Genomic DNA, 20,320 nt, shown 5'->3' on the forward strand with positions numbered 1-20,320 from the left:
TGTGGCGTAGCTATAACCGGCAAAATGAAATCACCAGGTCTGGGGTCAACTACGTACAGATGATTAGTTTCCTTGAATCTCTTCTATAGTTTGGGGGACGAGAACAGGAGAGGCACTTGATCCAAATATTATCATCAGAGATTCATTGTGAGCAGATTTTAATCAAACTAATTTACAAAGAGAAAAGTTTGGATCCATTACTAATTATGAAAACTTAGCTCTGGAGTGCTGTAGGGGGACTCTTTTTTCTGATCTTAGCTTTATGTTTCTTTTGTTTCTTATTATTACTCAAATAAAAAACCAAAAAAGCAAATTTTAATGTGAACCAGCTCTTTTTAAATTTCCTGGGAAAGGGACACCCAGATGGCTCAGTGGTTGAGCGTCTGCCTTTGGCTCAGGGCGTGATCCTGGGTCCTGGGGTTCTGGGATTGAGTTCCATATCAAGTTCCCTGCAGGGAGCCTGCTTCTCCCTCTGTCTATGTCTCTGCCTCTCTGTGTCTCTCATGAATAAATAAAATCTTTAAAATTAATTAAATTAATTTCCTGGGGAAAAAAGGTCATGGATCCTGCGCATGAACTGATGATAAACTCTAGGTGACCAGGTTCAGGGGTGGTTTCATAAATACATACACAAACACATGATACTATACTTATACCCCATTACCTTACCATTCTACTTCAAACCCTCTCAATCAGAGCTAAATTGCTGTTTCCAAACCAAACACTTTATTTCTGGTCCAGAATAAGATAAATGTAAGCATTTAGCCCATTTTGGGCACCTGGGTGGCTCAGTTGGTTAAGCATCTTTCTTCAGTTCAGGTCATGATCTTGGGCTCCTGGGATTGAGCCCTGTGTCAAGCTCCCTGCTCAGTGGGGCTTTTGTTTCCCTCTCTCTCTCTCTGCCCCTCCTGCTTGTGCTCTCTCCCATTCCCTCTCAAATAAATAAATAACATCTTTAAAAACTACATTTAGTGCATTTTATAATATTTTTTCACCAGTACACTAGTCTCATTTTAATTTTTATGAGATTTTACAAGGCTATCAGCCAAACTGAACAGGAAATTTCAAAACAAAACAGAAAAACAACCCATCCTTCTCCACAGATGGTTGGGAGGCACTACTCTGACTGCACCCGAAGCCTTCACCTTACAGGCCCAGCCTGTGTCTAGCTCCTGCTGACTTCTTCTCCCTCTACGCTCCTCCTCCTCCTTTGCCAGGATGTAGTTGCCCCAGCTTTTCTTTCTTTCTGTGCCTTGAACATTCTAAGGTTATTCTTGCCTTGAGTCCTCTGTGCAGTTCATATTATGTGGTCATTTGTGAATTTGTGTGCAAGTATATGCGCTCGTGTGTGTGTGTGTGTGTTTCTGCATGTGATGCTCCTCCTGGAGACTACCCCATGACTGGCTGTCATTTGATCACTGTCCATCTACAGACCCCAATCTTGTCCCTGAAGTTCCCTTTTATTATGTCACCAAAATTTAATTTGTTCCTAGCATTTATCAGGCTATGAATCTGCTGTCTAATTTATTTATGTTTATTGTCTGATTTTCTAATCAAGAGTTGGAGCTCCATGACGCGAAGTATCTGGTATAGTCTGTGTCTCTAACCTTAGAGCTTGGAATAGTACCTGGAAGATCACGGCTACCCAACAAATACTGTCTATGTATTAAGTACTGAATAATTATACTGCATTTTATCAGTTCGAAAGTAATTGCACATACATTATCTAATCTAATTCCATTGACCATCGGAAAGATATTACAATCTGAAATAATAACTTGGGCATATTAGTATTTCCCCATAAATGTTCTCAAAAACGTTTAGTTTTAACTTATTAAAACACATTTGATTGAGTAGGAGGTGACGCAAAAGTCATGACTACACGGAGAGAGACACAGGTGTAGAAAACCTGGACAGGAAACTAATCCAGGACAACTTGGATAATCATTTATTATTTGAGCTTAGACAAATCCTCTGGTTCACTGCGAATCTCAGATCCTTCATCTATAATAATTAATGTTAGATCTATATTTCTAGGTTTTCAAAAGGATTCAAGGAGATCATACATCTAAAATCACCAAACGTTAAGTCTTAGCATAAAAATATGCTTTCTTAATTATTCCCTTAATCAGAGACAATAAAGCTTGTCATTACTAATACATTAATACCATATTTAATGACACATTTAAAGCATATTATCTATTACTGGTTACTTGTTTATGAAAGAAAGCTTGTCTCCCTTTTAGCAATATTATATATTATTATATCTATGTACACTGTTATATTTTTAGTGTGTGTGTATGTGTGTGTATGTGTGTGTATATATGTGTGTATGTGTGTGTGTGTGTGTATATATAAATATATATATAAATATATATATATATATATATATATACAATTGTATTTTTATCACCAATTCTAATTTTATCTGCTGAGAAAGCACTTCTCAACCTCAAGCAATTTTTAGTAAACTTTGAAAAATATTGTTCACTGTTGGGGCCATAATTGTAAATCTAATTTTCCATCTAGCATTCTTAGGGACTTACTGACTCCTTAATTTGATGGTTTGGGACCTATTCATAATTATAATAAAAAATACATGTTAGAAAACATTTCTGAATGACATAGTTATTTAATGACTGCCATTTCCACTGGCCAGAAACAACATTATTGTCAGCATTTAGAGTGATTTATGGTCTTGCTGAATATGATACAAAGGAGAGAATGTAATCTGTAAGGAATTTCTGCACAGCCACCCTGATTCCTGTTTCACATCCGAAACTTTATGCATTTTCTCTGATTCACGTCTTTATGTATTTAGTTCATATCCTAGCTTAAAACTAATTTCACAGCTCTATTATCAAAATCTACTTGGTTTGAGTTAAAATCAGGAAATTAGAAACGAACTGGTCTGTAGTAAAAATATTTATGCATTAGTTAGATTTCAAAAATATTTCCCTAGTGGACATTTTAACATTATTGGTTTAAATAAAAGTCTGCAGAATTGCTTCTTCTAACTCATATTCTCATATTTATAACAGGAAATGTTCCTCATGGAAAAAAATCAGATATTCTGATTTTCTCAGGAAAATAATATAGTTATATACATGGGAAAGTAGAAAATATTTTGAATACATTTTAGGGGCACTGGTTGGCCAAATCTTTCTGCCATATAAGCAGATAATGATTAATTAGTTCTGTATTTCCTGAAGTTCTGTATTTGTGAAATATAGGGGATTCTAAAATAAGTAAGTCTCCTCTCTAAATGTATTCACAGCGTTTCTCTGCTTACAATAAGAGTCAATTGCATTGCAGGGGAGTAAATCATGGAAGCACATGGAAGGACACCTGACAGGGTCATAGAAATTATTTCCATCCTGGGATGTTCTTGGCACATGAATAGGGGCTTGCCAAGGAAGAGTAACAGGAAAGTAGTATTATATCATGAGGTACAAATCTAAATCATTCAGGCTAATCAGAAAATATAGACAAATAATACTAGACAGACTGAGAAATAGAGTATAATGAAAATTAGCTTTAAAACCACCCATAGAGTCAGTTGGGAATGGCAAGAGAAGACTGCTCAAGCATCTAGATATAGGAAAGGTCAGGAAAGGTTTCATGGACTGTGAGTAGGAATTTGGAATTTTATCCTGAATAATTGAAACAGGATCCTGGTATGGTTAAGTTGGCATTCTTGGGCACTCACTCCAACAGGTTTGTAATCTATATGTGATATGCTTATTGTCCTGAAGCTGAGCCCTGGGAATTCTTTTATCTCTCTTATCCTTTCATATTTGCTCTTTTAGTTGAAAGCCCAACATGGAATTACATAAAAACAGAAACTTTCTCCCCTCATCATCTTCTCTACCCCTGTTCTCAGATTCACCATGAATTTTTTTTAAAGATTTTATTTATTTATTTGAGAGAGTGAGAACGAGTGAACACAAGGAGGGGAGGGGCAGGAAGACAGGGGTGGGTGGGGAAAGCAGACTCCCTGCTGAACAGGGAGCCTGAGGACACCAGGCTTGACCCCAGGACTCTGGGATCATGACCTGAGCCAAGGTAGATGCTTGACCGACTGAGCCACCCAGGTGCCCCTCACCATGACTTTTTAAGAACAGAAAAGACGTTGAATTTTGAGAAAAAAGAGACTTTGATGCCCTCTTCATCCCATCACAAAGTCCACTACTGCAGAAAAGTAATGGGGAAAAGGTTTCCAAACATGCTCCTTGTGACGTTTGCCCTTGCTGCATAACAAAATGTGTCTCCTTGACTTGATGTGTGTTAAGTGGAAGGACAGAGTGTTTCTCTTATACTGTGATGTCTCCCTTGAAATTTTCCCTACTGGAGAGGATGTTTGCTTATATGTTCCCAGGAGCAGCAGAAGCCCTGTGTGTTTTGTGTCCTGGATGACTTATACATATAATCAATAACAATTAATAATTAAAGAATAAATTTAAAATATATAAAATCAATCAAGAGTTAAAAGATTTCTAAAGACCCTAATGTAGATAGTCTCTGTGTCCATCTCTCTCTCTCTCTCTTTCTCCCCCTTACATACATAGATACACACACACACACACACACACACAAGCACATACACACACCCCATAGCAAAAGCATCCACTGCTGATCAAGCATTTCAATGTTTAAAGTCAATAATCAGCTTTTTTTCAGTGAACAAGCAAGAACAACTTGTCCTGGAGTAGCCAGTTTGAACACAAATACTGTGACAAGCTCCTCAAAGGAGATCCCAAGCCCTTGCAGAGTCGGAATACTGATGCTTTCACATATGTTACTTCTAGTTTTACCTCTGATGCGTTTGAGTTTGTTACGGGTCTAACAGAAATCTCTGTTGCAACCGGATCACAAGCAAACAGTGACTGTAGAAAGGCGGCTTACATCATCGTCCATTTCTGTCCACTACATCCACACTTGACCAATACACATAAGCATTTCATTGGAAATGCTATCATCATTTCGTGTTGACCAGAGTGCAGTTCCTCAAATATCCTGAGCAATACTAGCCCCTTCACAAATTATGTCCTTGAATCAAATATATTTTGTAACTCTTCTTGCAATAACATGTCTTCTCCTTAGAAATTCATAAATCAGAAGAATGTTAAATTCTCAATAATGGCACTTTGCTTACTGTGTTTAACACAAAATTTTTCAAACTTATTTGACAGCAGAATCTTTCTTCCCTAACTATACTTACACACATACATATACACACACACACACACGCACACCAAGTAATATAGCACAGAAATCCACTTTTAGAAACAATGACCTAGGAAATACACTAATATAAATGTGTGTGCAAGGATTTGCATAGTCTATTCTAATCCTTCTTTCATAACCCTCACTTCCCCGGAGATTTTAAAATCTGAGAGAATTGATTTCCCTCTTATCGTTTTGCAAGTCTATTATTTATACCACAGCTCACCCTTCAACCCTTGCCACTCCCCAGCGTCTTACTACAGTGTCCCTAGCAGTTTCTAGAACCTCATTGTTCTTTCCCTCATTTGATGTTTCATAAAGATACTGATGATGCTTTGCTAAGCACTCGAGAAAAAAAAGATTAAGTAGAACATGTGTTAGTGTAGGAAGGCCATAGAAGTCCTTCGCAGGACAGCTATAGACAAAATTATAATTAATTTTGATGATCTTAAAAAAATGTAAGTGGTGGAGAAGCATATGCTCCCAATTACAATATAAAAATGATGTATGTAATAGAAAAAAGAGTCTTTGACCTGGGGTACAGTGCTTAGCTTGCCATTGCCCACATTAATGATCATGATGAAAAAAAATGATCATGATGATCTTCATTTTTTGTGGTTTCATCATGTTTACATTGGCATATTAGTCTCCCTCAGAGAACCACTTTGAAAATCAAATAAAATCAATGGTGTGAGTGAGAACATCCCAATTTCTAAGCAAATATATAATTTCAAGCTGGAAAATTACTAACAATCATGGTAATAAGTAGCATGCATTATGATCGATCACGTGTGACTCAATGTGCTCTACTAAAAGAACATGCAACACAATATTCCATTAGATTCTACTAACATCCTTCCCTATTTCCCAAATAGAAAAACTAAGTTTTGGAGGTTAAATACCTAGTTCAAGGTCACAGACTAAGGAAGAGGTGAAGCTGAGATTCGGAGAGAATATTCTTAATCAGAAAGCTTTATTGAATGCTCCTAGAGGTATCCAATCTATTGTATAAATCTGTTTATCCTCACCAAGCCCAGCACATTATTGAATATGTCCTGGTTAGCAAAGAACTAACAGATTTATTTATTCACCGAGACGTAATGTCTTAGTGGAAATTCTAGCCAATGGAAGATACGACAATTGATACCTAGTTAGTCAGCTGTTAGTTCTAATTAGCCAGAATTCAATACTGAATCCACTGTTGTACATCACAGTCTATTAGTCCTCAGAGTAGAAAAATCTGCTCTCATTTGAGTTGGAGTCCACAATATATTTATCATCAAACACAGTTATTAGGATTTCTAAGGTGCCAAAATTCATATAGCTGGGTTTCTTTTTCTTAACGTGGAAACTGGTGCTATTAAAACAGTTACTATTTTGAAACTTGGCATAACCTTCAAAATTGCTTGGTTCTAGTCCAGCATAGATGTGAAGACCAGGGAAGAAATGAGTAATGTAAACCTTAACAACATGTTAGTGTCAGGCCTTGACATCCGCTCCTGTATCTCATAAATATTTGTGGGTATAGTTTCAGCTTCTGGTCTTTGGCATGACATACTCTGTGAGGAACTAGAGGTTCGAATGCATTCCTGAGTACTCCATGATGGATAGAACTTCTAAGTCAGATAGAACCGTAAACACAAACTAGAGGGAAACTAAGGCTGAAATAGTCTAACATCTTGAACCTTGAACATATTCCGCACAAGTGTTTTCTTAATGAGAGAGTTTATGTTATTGTTCTATTGCTGCTGCTATTGTTGCATTGAGCAATTAAAATGGTGTTAAGATTTTGAAAGGCAGAGAACCTCCCTGCCCTGGTCTTTCTTTAACTGACGAAGATATTAGGCCTTCAGAGACTATTTAGTAGAGTCAATGTTACAGAAACTGAGACATAGCAAGGAAGGAAACAAATGGTCAAAGGGCATATCGAATGAGAGAGGTAAGTCATGCTCAGATCTCACAATGCCCATTCTCATCTGTATGGAGTTTTTTTAGAGTATTAAAGTATAAATAATAGTGGTCCTTCCTCATCTTCCTTGGTATCATATTATTTTTATTAAAATTATAAATAAAGGGATCCCTGGGTGGCGCAGCGGTTTGGCGCCTGCCTTTGGCCCAGGGCGTGATCCTGGAGACCCAGGATCGAATCCCACGTCAGGCTCCCAGTGCATGGAGCCTGCTTCTCCCTCTGCCTCTCTCTCTCTATCTCTATCTCTCTCTGTGACTATCATAAATAAATTAAAAAAATAAAATATATAAAAAATAAATATATTCTATTATTTTTTTAAAGTTTTTTTTTTTAATTTTATTTTAGAGAGCAGGGAGGGGCAGAGGGAGAGGAAGAGAATCTCAAGCAGACTCCCTGCTGAGTGTGGAGTGCAACACAGGCCGCAACACAGGGCTCAAAGCAGGAACGGATCTCACAACTGTGAGCTCATGACCTGAGCAGAAACCGAGAGTCAGTTGCCCAACTGATTGAGCCACCCAAGCTCCCCTATATTTAACGACTTTTAACTGTATAGCTGCCCGTATAGAGTGTTTTTAGATGCTATCATTTACTATTATGTGATATTTACCTCTACTCTAGGAGGAGAAACATATTATTCCCATTTTGTAGATGATCTAGCTGAAGTTCAGAGAAGTTATATATAGAATCTGCAGGATTTTTGGATTCTCATTCGGTGTGGATATTGAATTTGGATCCAGTGAAGCCCCGGCAGAGGAGGGCTCCTGGAACTAGTATAACAGAGAGCAAAGGTGATAAGGATCCAGAAAGTGTCCATAGCTTAATAGGAGACAAAAGGGCATAGCTATGTGGTACCTAGGGATAATCATATCCAGAGTCAAAGCATCAATTAAATTAGTCACCACTAAAAATTAGGGGCCAGTATGAAGAGGGAAGAGCAGGTGCACAGAGATATTACCCTTCAGATTAGATGGGATCCAGAACATGCCACTTTATTTATTTATTTTTTTAAAACTGTATTTACTTATTCATGAGAGATGCAGAGAGAGAGGCAGAGACTCAGGCAGAGGGAGAGGCAGGCTCCCCACAGGGAGCCTAATGTGGGACTCGATCCGGGGACCCCGGGGTGGCTACTGAGCCAAACCACGGAGCCTCCCAGGCACCACCAGAGCATGCCGCCTTAATCTATGGATGTTCTCACCATGTTGCCAAGGGGTCATGTGATTCTTTCCTTATCCAAAAATCTCAGAAGACGTAAGGCTATGGTACAGAAATCATAGAACCTGAACAGTCATCCCCAAGACACTGTATTACTTTCCTAGACTGTTTATTTCAACCTTCTCTCTTGCTCTATTACCTAACATTTGGGTGGAATTGGTGGGGCTGTGAACTTTAGGAAGTCCATATCCCTAACAGGCCAATGAAATTATACACGTTAGACTTTCTTTTCCCATCAAAGTTAAACTGTGTTAAGTTGGATGTGACTATTGTTCAATAGCCAATGGCATTAACCATTGTATTGTCACAGCACACAACTTTCTAAGATAGACCACAGTCTGTGGGTACTTTTTGCACTTAATCATCATAATTTCAGAACCTCTAAGTATATCTAATTTGGTACCCAAAACAACACTGGTGTATTTCGTCCCTGTGTACCAACAATGATGAGGATGATCATTAATAATATGAATAATATAAAGATGAAATAAGAGCAGAATATGCTTAACTCATCAAGATGACAATGATGTTTAAAGAGTAATGAATTTATTCATTAATTACTGAACCAAGTGTTTGAGTATTTTGACAGTAAAGAACATTCGCCCATAACATCTTAGTTACTTATCACATCTATGCATGTGTTGTATTCAGTCTCAGAAAGTACACCGAAAATGTCCCTACTTCTATGGCAGTAAGCATTTGTAATACAGAAATGCATCAAATCAACACGTTATATACTTTAAACTTATACTATGTTATATGTCGATTATCTCTCAATAAAGCTAGGGAACAAAAATTCTCCCTATTACTCTTTTCTGTTCCCCCAATACCTTTTCCTCTTTCCCAATTAATACAATATCTCTATGAGGTTTTGAAATGGTCCCTTTCATAGGCAATCGATTTAGTTAATAAATGTGAAATGGGCCTGATTGATCTGTAATTACCCATGAACACTCACATGGATGAGCAATGGTGTTTTCTGAATGGTTAAAAACTATACGCACGCCACACATCCCTAAGCATTTCTCATTCTATTTGCATTTTTATGATGTCCAAAGCCTGATGTTGCCAGTCACTATAAATAAAATATCGGATCTAGCCACATATTGAATTGAATGCCCCTTCCTAATTATTTGGAAAACATTTTGTTTCTCATGCCTATTACTTTGTATCCATTCAATCGGGCAGGATTGAGGGAAATGGATAGAATATAAAGAAGTCCTACAAAAATACCTACACTTAGTAAAAAATTGGAAAGTCCCAGAGCATCATAACACGAAAAATAAGTACCATGTATATGTATATATACACACACATATAAAACGTGAAATATGTAGACAGGCTCAAAGACAGGGTTTTTTTTTTTTTTTTTTTTAAGTAGGCTCCATGCCCGGTGTGGAGCCCAAGAGAGGCTTAAACTCACAATCCTGAGTTCAAGACCTGAACTGAGACCAAGAGTCAGACGTCTAACCAACTGAGCCTCCCAGGGGCCCCTAAGGTAGTCTTTAATGGCATCTCATTTCACTTCTACTGGGTTCACGAGGCCTGCCAGAAGGACGCAACTCGATCTGAGTTTGCCTTGTTCATAGCACAGACAACTCCCTGCATTTCCCCATATCCTGCCCTGAGCACTGCAGTGTTTCTCCTGGGTGGTGCTGAGCCCATTGCCTGTTATTACATCTACAAATATCATCTTCCTACTGAGAGAACTTTTGAGACAATTTTGAAGAACCTAACAGGAGAACACGCATAGAGTCATAAGTTGATTTAAAATCAACCAAAAACCTATAGTTAAAGGTATTCCCTATGGATGAAAAAGAAGTTTCTGATGAGTAACACCCTCCTTGAACCCCTCCTGTTTATTTTCTTACTAAATAAGAGCAAAATTAATGGTGACCAGATCACTTTAATGACAGTTGAGATGATCATAGAAGTGTTAAGCTTTAGGGCAGCCTGGGTGGCCCAGCGGTTTAGCACCGCCTTCAGCCCAGGGAGTGATCCTGGGGTCCTGGGATCGAGTCCCACATCGAGTCCTACGTCAGGTTCCCTGCATGGAGCCTGCTTCTCCCTCTCTGTGTCTCTCATAAACAAATAAATAAAATCTTTAAAAATTAAAAAAAAATAAAGTGTTAAGCTTTATCAAATGGCCTCTTCAGCTATTCACCAAATCATATAAACTAGCTGATCTTTAGCTAACATTTCTTGAGTACTTTCTGTGTTCTAGGTATGATTTCAGGCACTTGAGATGTACTAATTCATGTAGTTTTCTTTCCAAGAGGTACCTGCCAATATCATCCTATTTTATAGAAAATAAAAATGAGGTACAAAAAAAAACTTCTTTTTTTTTTCACTATATCATACTTTATCCAACAAGAGGACCTAACGATCATCAATATTTATGCCCCGAATGGGCTGCCAAGTGTATCAATCAGTTAACAAAAAAATTTCTAACGGGGGCTACTCACTTTAATTGCTTGGATGGCCTTTCAGAGATGCCTCCACGTTGTGGAGGGAAATTGGCCCTGATTTCCTTGCAAATAATAAAAACAAGCTGCCCCCAGTGAAAGTGAACTTTCCCAGGGAAGGGGATGAATCTTGGGTGAGGCACTTCCTTCTACTGAGGATAATTACAGGAGAAGTACTCCAGGATAAGCACTTAGCAGCCAAGAATTCTAGCTTCTAGAACTGGTGTCTGAGTCCTGAAGGTGGATCTCAGCAATGCTCAAGAGCATCTTCTATACTGCCTGACGGAGAAGCCCCAGATATGTGATATGGTCATGGATAAACTAATGAATAAGGGCATGATTATAAATATTTGTTTGAGGGGATCCCTGGATGGCTCAGTGGTTAAGCACCTGCCTTCAGCCCAGGGTGTGACCCCAGGGTCCCGGGATCGAGTCCCGCATTGGGCTCCCTACATGGAGCCTGCTTCTCCCTGTGTCTCTGCCTCTGTCTGTCTGTCTCTCATGAATAAAAAAATAAAATCTTAAAAAAAATAAATATTTGTTTGATTTATCATTTGAACAAGGACACCTCAGTTTTCCTAGGGTAGTGCATATTCACCACGTTCAGATTTCTAATTTTCATTTGAAAGAAGCGCAATCTGAATTTTCATCAAGGAATATTCATAGATTCCAAATGAGGAATACGAGACATGAAAGCCATCCAGTGGAACAGGAAGTACGAGGCTTTCAGTGAATACAACCCTGACCACTCAAGACAAATAGAAGGCGATGGACTGTCCCAAAATATCACCACAAAGAATAATAACTCTAGAGACAACATTGAATTAGGTTTTAATAAACGAGAACGATAGAGGAGGAAGGGGATTACCATGTAGTGAGTAAAAAGTGAGTGTTTTACTTTTATTATCAAACTTAGAATTTAAAGCTTTCTGAATATTAGGATAGGACAACCAGGTGAGGAAATAAATGTTCAGAAAGGTAAGGTAAGTTCTCTAAGGTGACACAACTAAAAAATGATGTGCCTCATATTTAAACAGAAGTGTGTTTAGATCAAAATTCAGGGATTTTCATCTAAGATCAAAATTAAGATCTCTTGTCTAAAGAGGCTATAATTACTGTCTCTAAATTTTATGTTTATTATTAAACAATCATAATTGCAATACTTGACATTAACACTCATTTTATAGCTTGCTACAGAAATACTATTTTTGGGCGCCTGGGTGGCGCACCCAGTTAAGCATCTGCCTTCAACTCAGGTCATGATCTCAGGGGCCTGGGATCAAGCCCCACATCAGACTCCGTCCCTCTCCCTCTGCCCCTCCCCCCGGCTGGTGCTCTCACTCTTTCTCTCTCAAATAAATAGTCTTTTTTAAAAAGGAAATATTATTTTTGAAATTTGTTTTGTATTTTTTCTTTATAGCTTCTTCAATAAATAAAGCAAAAACCATGCCAGTCCTTGTTTCATATTTGAGAAGGTTTAGGCTTAGATGATGGCTCCTTTTGTGTTTTCCACTCCCTGGGCTGCTGGAATGATGGAATTTCCACCCTCATATGTCACCAGAGTTGATGACACTCTAGGATGGATTTTAACAGACTGAAGCGAGCAGTGTACACAGAAGCCATAGAGAGTCCTGTGGCTCATTTCTTTGGTGACACCTTCCTTCCAAAATTACACATGGAAATGTTTCGAAGAAGTTACATGGCTTGCCCAAAGTGACTCAGGTTGGGCATGGCTGAGTCGAACAGAAAAACAGGTTAGGTTGTCTATTTTAAAATCATTTTGATATATTTTTGACACAACATCTGTAGCTCGTGATGGGAGGGTAACATGATTCTTAATTCTTAGGGTTTTCATTGGTTTGGTTTGGTTTTGTTCTGTTTTTTTTTTTTTTTTTTTTTTCCTGAGTTTCTTCTAAAATGTTTAAGCTCTGGCTCTCCCAAATTGATGGCAAGGAGAAACCAAAGTCAGAGGAGACTCAGGACAATCTCCTGGCCCAGATAACGTTGCCTATGTCTACTCCTGGCATCTCACTGAACAATACCTGACAACATCTTTTTTACGCTACAGGAATATAGATCTTTCTTGACATAGGAGAAAAATTTAAAAGAAGCTATTGTTTGTTGTTTTTGTTTTCTCTCTCTTGCGTCTTTCAACTTACATATAATACTTTTGAAGTCAGATGACGTTTACTTCAATCACTTTCAATTCCATTGCAGCCAACAATCTCTGCTTTGCTCATTTTTCTTTTTTTGTCTGTATGTCAAAGGATTTGTTTAACCTCAACTTTTCTCCATTTAGATAGTTACTTCAGAGAAACTAACCTTTCATCAGCCACGTAATTTGCACATTTTTTGGAATACATCTGTACTCCAGAAGAGAGAGAGAGACAGAGACAGAGGGAGAGAGAGAGAGAGAACAAGTCTACATATAAAGGAAATATTTAGATAAGGACAGAAAAATGTGAGAATCTAAGGATCAGGTGTGTGCTCTGGTGGCAAATGAAGAAATCAGTTTTAAGTTCTTCTTTAGCCTGGAACATATCCTTAATCAGAATTAGAAAATGTAGTTCTCCTTACAAGCCACTACCACTCGAATGCATTAAAATTCTAAAAATAAGATTTGGGGACAGAGCAGTCATTCATTCATTTGTTAATTCATTCATCCACTTACTCATTTTTTTCTCTCAATATTCATGAATACTTAATATATTCCAACTACCAGTAAATCACTCCATTGCCTTGATCTGGTTCCTACATGCATATCCCCCTCAGAAGGTATTATCAGGTCTTTAAACCATGGTCTGGCCACACACTCTAGCATGATGACAAAAAAAGCTGAAGGAAACATTAATCAAAACTGTTAATTTGCTTATTGTTGGGGCAATTGTTTTCTAACTCACTTCTTACATAATTGTCCTATTAACTTTCTCTTTGGACACTTTCTATACTTCCTAAAATTCTAGAATGATCCATTCAAGTGAGCTACCAGAGTAATTCTCATTCTTCTGAATAATCTTAGCTTTGTCAGATATCTGTCCAGAGATAAGCTGCACATTCTTCTCTTCTTAAATGTACCAGCCAAAGGTTTCTTTACTGAGAATGGGGTCTTCTCAACCATCCAAATAAGGGTTAAAGAGAAGAGAGGCACATTTAAGTTTAGCTGGACTTTCATAGATATTAATCCTCACAAAACATTTCAAGGAGAAGAATCAATAAACTATTTTCACTGAAGGGTAAACTGAGGATTCAAGAGTCAACCTGTACCTGTGGGCTTGAAGTTCATTTATGATTAAGCTGAGATTTACCTTGGCCTTTCCCAAATCCAAAGGCTTTAGTACTTCTACCTGAATAAAACAAGAGAAAGCTCTCCGCAACTGAGTAGGCCACTGTAAGATCCGCCACCTAGCTAGTCTCTGCTTCACATGATTAATAGTTGATATGGTTATGTTATCACAGTGGCTTCCTGGTGATTTTCTGTATCTCAATCCACCGGGACATTTTCTCCGTGAATGATCTCCTCTTCTATTAACGCTGTTGGTACCTCCAAGTTCAAGTGCGTCGTGCATAGCTTTAATATGCAGGGCCACTTCCTCTCTGCCACTAGCCCCTTCTCTCGAGTTATACAAGTGGCTAACACCTACCACTGCAGTGGTTTGTTGTGTTAAATTGAGAAATAGTCACAGATCATAAACCTCCCAAATAAATTGTGCTCAAATAAGCTGTGCACAGAAATGCAAGTTCTAGATCCCATTTATTTCCAAGTTGTACCATGTTCACAGCATTTCCCCTTGTTCCTGTAATGAATCTTTATTTGTTTAATGATAGTGATTAGAGGCCTTAAATTACCAGAAATAAAATCCATTTCCCTCAGTACTGGGCATATATACGAGAGCCTTCAGTTGTGTATTCTCCAGGCTCTTTTTATAATGGTACTAAGTACATATAAACAAGCATCTGTTGCAGCAATTTAAATGTTTTATCCTTATTGACTGTGTGTATATTAAAAACAGAATGTGTTATTTAAATATTAGTTATGTTCACGGATTAGAATCTTTATTTGTGAATAGCTAGCGTGTAAAATCACTAAGTGAACACTGTAGAGTATGCTTTCTGATTCAAGTAGGCATATCGGCCACTTGACTCTGTGTGTTTTACAACTATTATTCGGGATCGTGTTACAAAGTACTTAGAATGTACATCCACGAGAGGTTATACCTCTTCTAGCTTTAGGTAATTTTAAAGAAAATAACTACTTTTTCTTAAGCTATCCAGAAACTCAAATACAATTTTGACATTTGCTGCCTTGAAATAATGGTGCTGATTATAATTAAAATTAGAATAGAAATTGAAAATTAAAATGACAAAAAAGAAGGCCCTGGAGTTCAGAAAAAAATGTATATAAAATAGGGCCATAAAAGAAGAGAAGAGTTGGAACATAGTGCGCTGGCAATTATTTTAGAAATAAAATGCTAATGTGTGTAATCGAGGCTTATATATTCTACGTAGGATGAGGTGACTCTTACCCTACTATTTTGGGTGCAGTGACATTGGATGTGTAAGATGTTCGAAGGAACATGAATTAAACTCTTCAAAATAAGAAAGGTCACTATATAGACATTATCTGAGATTTCTTTCATTAGTTTTACTGCTTTCAAATTCAAGTGGAATTGCAGAATAAAGCCAATTTTAGAGACATGCCATTTGACCCACGCTTCTCAAAAATGATAATATTTAACCTCTATCTCCAATCTATGTTAAAGGGCTCTGCCCTTGAGTTAGTGAATGGCTTCCAGTCTCTCCTCTATTTTGTGCATTTTTGTAGGCATATAGTAAATGTCTGTGGAACAGAATATATTGAAGACTAGCCTTTGGGTGATAATTTAGTGAATGATACACCAATTTATAAATTAATATTTACTTTCAAATCAAATATGTACTTTTATCCATAATGACAGCTATTCTATAATCTGTTTATTCAGTTCTTTTAAAGATCATGTTGGCTCTCAGGAAAAGAAAAAAAAAAAAAGATCTTGTTGGCTCTCTTTTACCATGTAACAAATTATTATAAACTTAGCAGCTTAAGCCACTATAAATGTATTACCTCATAATTTCCATAGGTCAGAAGTCTGGACATGGCATAGCTGGTGTCTCTGCTTATGGTTTCAAGATTACAATCAAGGTTATTGCTACAGTACAGCTCATGTGAGACTCAGTTTCCTGCTTCAAGGTCATTCAAGTTGTTGGCAAAACTAAGTTCCTCCTGGTTGCGATACTGAGGTACCACTTTCTGGTTAGCTTTGAAAACAGGGACAAATCTCAATTTCTAAGGTTGCCCACCATTCCTTGACAAGCAGCCTGTAAAAGCAGTTCACACCCACACTGTTAGCTTTCTTTCAAGCCAGGATAAGTATTTACCTGTAAGGTCTTCAACTAGGACCAACTGAAGGAAACCCTGTGGTTTCAAAGGGCTCACCTATTAGGTCAGCCCCACCGGGTCCCCAAACCCTGCTGAGCAGTACCTAGATTAGTGCTTGATTGAATAGCTGAGATAACATGCATATACCCTTCAGGCCTGGATCTTGGGGGATAGTTTAGAAATCTACATGACGCAAAAAGTACAAACGGGGCTCTTTATGTGCCAAAGAAGCAGTGTGGTCTTGAATGAGCAATATGTGTGTGTACATATATACACATAGCGGGGTTCAGACCCAGACTACCCTGGGTTAACATTCAGGCTCTTGGGAGAAACTCTTTACCTCTCTAAGAATAAAATTCCATATCTCATATAGGTAGGATGCCCATATATATATATATTGGTTTACCCAGGAGAGTTCTAGCTTACTTGTTTTTCTGGAGATATTAATTGTCCTCCCTTTTATTCTGAAATGGAGCCATGTTTGGATAATAAATCACATCATCTACTTATATGATTATCGAGAGGATGTAATATAAAAATGTGCATAAAATCCTTCAGTACGTTTGCCTAATAGATGCCCTTTTTTCATCAGTCTGAACTTGTGTAAATGCCATTGTACAAAGGATTTATGTGTATAAACACTATGACACGTTCAATGATAAATGCAAAAAGATAAATATAAAATAAGAACTTAAGGCTTAGGCTCATGAGTTATGCTTAAGATTTTCAGAAAACTAGGAAACCAAAATCAAAAACCAAAGTTTTAAGTAAATTTGTGTCAGAAATATAAAACTAAAGTGATCAATTTTAGGGGTGGTGGTGCGGAAAACTAACTATGTAAGAATTCTTAGAAGAGAGAATGATTGAAATAATTGAATTTCAATCAACCAATTGAAATGATTGTTAAAAGATAAATATAATCCTAACCAATGAAAAAGAAAAGGGAGGACAGTCTAGTTCATAAATAAATAAACAAATAAACAAATAAATCAACCAACCAACCCACTCACCCCAGAGGATGCATTAGAAATTCTAAGTGGATAGAATACAGAATGATGTTAGGGTCCTCTGACAGATGGAGACAAAGTGAAGTTCATTCCAAATAGTAAAGGATTTTGACAGCTGGGTGAGGAGTTTACATGTTTTTAATAGGTGATTGACACAATCACAGCCTGTCAAATGATTGTAAGGGGCAAGGATTGAGAGAGGGAACAGGGTCAGGAGAGAGCTCCAACAATTTGAACAAAAATAACAGAATCTTGAGGTAAGATAGTGGTGGCTTAAAGAAGGAGGAAAGGACATAAATGCAAGAAGTGAAAACACACACACACACACACACACACACATCAAAGCAGTATATGATGAGTGGAAGTACTGATCACTTATAGTATGGCTGAAGGGATATAGTAAATAAAAGTGGACAAAGGTGTCAAAGTCAGGTAGTGCAAATACCAAGATTTAAGTTATCAAATTTACAAAAAAAAAATGCTCAATTAAGGAGACTGTAGCCAGGTATACAAATTATTAGTGGAGTAAAGGAACCGAAACAGGTGGAAGAAAGCAGAGCTGAGTATGTTTCACACTTTATTAAACTGAAGACTTAAAGTAACTCAACGCATAGCCACAATCTGACCACGTAGATCTAAAGGCGGACTTTAAAATGAGCATATTTCTTGTCTGATTGCTGTGCTTTTGTCAACAGAGCTCCTGGTTTATGGTATTAGTACTCTAATTAACAAAAATTAAGGCAAATAAGTGATATACTAATTAGAGATATGACCACATCTAGTCTAGTTCGTTCCATCTTGGCAAAAGTTTTGGGGAGAAGTTTGAAAAAAAAAAAAAAGAAAAAAGAACATGGTGCATGGAGCCTTGAAAGAAAAACTGTATACATAATGTCTAAATATCTTTGTGCACTTACATATACAAGGTTGAATATATATTTTGCATGCATATGCATACATATATTATACGTGTGTGTGTGTGTGTGTGTATTTTTCCTAGTGTCCCGTGAGTTCAGCTAACTAATAGTCAAGATGATGGAGAAGCTAGATGGCAGGGAAAAGCCCAAGAAAGCATCTGTGTGGATGTGAACCTCAGTTTGGTACAACCTAGAGGTCTGCCATTTGGATTATTTTTTTCTTACGTTAGCCCTAGATGTTTGGGCCCACCTAGAAGAGAGTTGAACAGAGTCACCACTATGTGGATTCCCAATTCCGTTAATTATTCTCTCTGTTTGGCTTACTATTTTTCACCCCATTACTTCCAGTGATCCAGGGAGAGTAGAGGTTTCAGCAGCATCCTTGACTGCCTTTTTTATACTCCCAGGAAGTGTAATGGTCTCCCTCTGCATCTAGTAACTGATACCATTAATTAGACCTGACAAATTAATGATAGGCTATATTAACCACATTTGTCTAAGCATTACACAGATATCTTCTGCTTCCAGTGGGAATCCTTTAGACTAAAGGAAAATATTTAGAATCCAGGATTCGCCAGTAAAGTCAGGTTTCCTAATCACAGCAGTCTCTCAAATAGGAGTCAAAAAATTATGAGCTAAAAATCATTGCTTGCATTCCATCCAAAAGCAGCAGAGCTGCCAGTTTGAAATCTCATCCTAATAGTTAAAAATCATCAATAGTTCCCCGTTACTTCTTAGCCAGAGAAGGCACTTCCTATTCTGCCTTTCCTAACCTCCAGCTACTCCCTTTTCCATAAATATTCCAGTGTAGTTGAATTTTTGCTTATCCATGTCTTGAAAGGTAATAGCCACTTGAAATTGATTTTACCCAGACGGGCTAGGTCTTGTGTACCTGCTTGTCTCATCCTTACTTTGTATCACTAGAGTGGGCAAAGCAAGGAATATACAACTCTACTCTTACGTTGTTCCAATGACAAGAAATGGGGGGGGGATGTCAAGAAATGGGGGGGGATTCTGGGTAGAAAAACTACAAGGCGCTGATCCTTCATTCAAACTGCTTGTTAGGTCCTATGCCGAAGCCTGGGTATCCAGGTCACACAGCAAGGGGCGATCCCAGCATACAGAGACCCCCAGCTCTCAGACAGTAGAAGTGAAATGGAGTGGAGATGGAAAAAACAGGGGGAGTGGAGTGGAGTGGAGATGGAAAAATCAGGGGGCAGGCATAGTCCCAGTCTCCAGGGAATTTTGACTCAAGAAGAGAGGAGTCAATCCAGACTTGGGTTATAAAGAAAGCATAGTTACTTACCTGAAACCACGTTATACTCTGTTACCTCTTCCAATCTTCCCCGAGGCCAGAGCTAGAGTGACACGTCTTACCATCTAGTACTAAGGACCTCATGTGACTTCATGGCTAAGCGGTGGAGGACTTCTGCATCCGGGAATGATCATATTATTTCACTTCTACAGGTAGCCCTAAGAACGACAGAGCTGAGGAGGCCAGGGCTGGTCCCAAGCATTTAAGCACAGCATTCCAATCATACCTCTGAATTCATCACCCGTGTTGGAAGGAAGTAGGAGAGACAAAAACAGGTTAAGTATCAAACAATTCAAAATGTGTGATTAAAGGGAGTCTTTTTCAGGACTCACAGACCAACAGCACTCGCAGACCAACGGTAAAGTTCTAAAAGAGATTGCCATTCAGAATTTTCAGTATTTCCACCAATCTAATTCAGGTCATGATCCAGAATGTATGAGTAGGTTTATGTGTACTCACTAAAAGGAAACACAAACAAAATATGTTTTCTATTCTGTAAAATGGAGACATTAATACTGATATCACGGAAGGAAGGTGACTATTAACTAAGAGGATAGGGAAGGGGCAGTGGAAATTGATAATGATGTGGTGTCTCGTACCCCCTGGCCCACACTGCATTCACCTGAAACTGTGATAGGATGTTTTCCACGTGCTGGCAGCTTCTTAACTCAAGTGGCTGCATCTCTCCACTTCTCTGTCCAAGAATTTTCTCCAACACCCCTGGGCTATGCTAAACTGAAAGCACTTCTCTGTTTTGAAATGTGTAAAATTAACACCCAGAGGGCAACCCTCT

The 20,320-nt window shown here is 38.0% G+C and overlaps 1 long non-coding RNA gene across 1 annotated transcript in view; it reads left to right on the forward strand.

Moving 5' to 3' along the window:
• LOC144304788 (uncharacterized) overlaps positions 1–20,320 on the forward strand; it is a 138,350-nt gene that overhangs the window by 54,989 nt on the left and 63,041 nt on the right. The window contains exon 2 of the long non-coding RNA XR_013371758.1: positions 19,680–19,802. This is a non-coding gene — a long non-coding RNA (uncharacterized LOC144304788). The remainder of the gene's footprint in view (positions 1–19,679; positions 19,803–20,320) is intronic.

This window comes from Canis aureus, chromosome 3 (genome assembly GCF_053574225.1).
Source record: "Canis aureus isolate CA01 chromosome 3, VMU_Caureus_v.1.0, whole genome shotgun sequence".
NCBI lineage: Eukaryota > Metazoa > Chordata > Mammalia > Carnivora > Canidae > Canis > Canis aureus.